Consider the following 2,035-nt stretch of genomic DNA (forward strand, 5'->3'; position numbering starts at 1 on the left):
GAGGCAAGGTACCCGCAAATAGAAAAACTAGCATACGCCCTAGTGACAGCAGCTCAAAAACTCCGTCCATACTTCCAGGCTCACACCGTCATCATCCTAACTGACAAACCTATGAGACATGTTTTACTCAAACCCGAGGTTTTTGGTTGACTGACGAAATGGGCCATCGAACTCAGCGAGTACGACCTTCAGTACAAACCAAGAACCGCTATTAAGGCCCAAGCTTTGGCAGATTTTATCGCCGAGTGCACTTTCAGCCACGAAGCCCCACAGGTTGAGCCCGAGGTCCCCAGTTTGGGCGAACCCGAAGATCCCGAGCCCATAGAGTCCGAACCCCGTGAAGTAGCAGCCAGTGTGGCATCTCTCCTGGTTAGACGAAGTGCGAACTGGGATGAGGAGCCCTGGATCCTTCATGTGGATGGTTCCTCGAACCGGCAAGGCAGCGGAGCTGGAATAGTCTTGTGCAGCCCGGGCGGCACAAAATTAGAATACGCACTACGCTTTGAGTTTGCGGCTTCCAACAACGAGGCAGAGTACAAAGCACTGATCGCCGGGCTGGACCTAGCGCGAAAGGTAAAGGCAAAACACTTGGTCATCTGCAGCGATTCTCAGCTCCTGGTCAACCAAGTTACAAGCGAGTACGAAGCACGCGAGCTCTCCATGATCGCATGCTTAGCCAAAGTAAAAGAAGCCTTGCTCAACTTCCAGTCACACTTCATCCGGCAAATCCCGAAGTCATAGAACATTGAGACCGATGCCCTATCCTGGTTAGCCAGTACAAGTCACAACAACATGAGAACTGTTTACATAGAGGACTTACCTCGGCCTAGTATTTTCGGGGGGATAGAGGAGGTCGCTCCCGTTTTGGAGGCAGATCCGAACTGGATCGACCCACTCGTGAGCTTCTTGAAGGACGGAACCCTCCCTGCAGAACGCAATGTGGCCAAGAGGGTGTAGCGCCAGGCAGCCAAATACGTCATAATAGACGAACGGTTATATTGACGGTCCTACATGCTCCCCTACTTGCGTTGCCTGTGACTTGTCGAAGCCGAGTTCGTACTCCGCGACACTCATGAAGGCCTGTGCGGCGGACACTTGGGGGGCAGAGCACTCGCCCAAAAAGCACTTCGACAAGGATACTACTGGCCAACGATGAAGGCAGAAGTTGTCGAGCTCGTAAGAAAATGTGACAGGTGTCAGAAGCACGCCAGTATCCACCATCAACTTGCCTCCGACCTCAAATACCTCGCCAGCCCGTGGTCCTTTGCACAATGGGGCATCGACCTCCTGGGGCCATTCCCACTAGCAATAGGTGGAAGAAAATTCCTAGTTGTTGTAGTAGATTACTTTACGAAGTGGATAGAAGACGAACCTCTGGCAATTGTTATAGCTCGAAACATACAGAACTTCTTTTAGAAGAACATAGTATGTTGATTCGGGTTACCTCGGGTACTAATCTCTGACAAACGGCAAGTAGTTCGAGGATATCAAGTTCCAAGAGTGGTGTCAGAACATGGGGATTCGGCAAAACTTCACGTCTGTCGTGCACCCGTAGGCAAACGGTCAGACGGAAGTAATGAATAGAGCCATCCTGCGTGGACTGAAAGCACGTCTGGATCGAGCTAAGGGATTGTGGGCCGAAGAGCTACCAAGTGTTTTGTGGGCTCACCGAACTACCAAAAAAACCGCCATGGGAGAAACCCCCTTCAACCTCACCTATGGCACTGAAGCAGTAATCCCGGTGGAAATCGAAGTACCAACATTGCGCTTAGAAACATACGACGATCGGACGAATGGAGACGAGTTATGTACCAACCTCGACCTATTGGACGAGGTAAGGGACCTCGCGCACATCCGAACAGCGGCATACCAGCAGCAGGTAGCTCGCTACTACAATAGCAGAGTAAAGCAACGAAGCTTCCGGGTCGGCGATCTGGTCTTTCGTAAGATTATGGCGCCCGAACCCAGCGTGGGCAAGTTCGGACCTAACTGGGAAGGGCCCTATAAAGTAAAAAGAGCGCTCGGGGGGGGCATA

The sequence above is a fragment of the Nelumbo lutea genome, chromosome 8, assembly GCF_056320005.1.
Source record: "Nelumbo lutea isolate HS-2025 chromosome 8, American lotus-T2T, whole genome shotgun sequence".
Classification (NCBI taxonomy): domain Eukaryota; kingdom Viridiplantae; phylum Streptophyta; class Magnoliopsida; order Proteales; family Nelumbonaceae; genus Nelumbo; species Nelumbo lutea.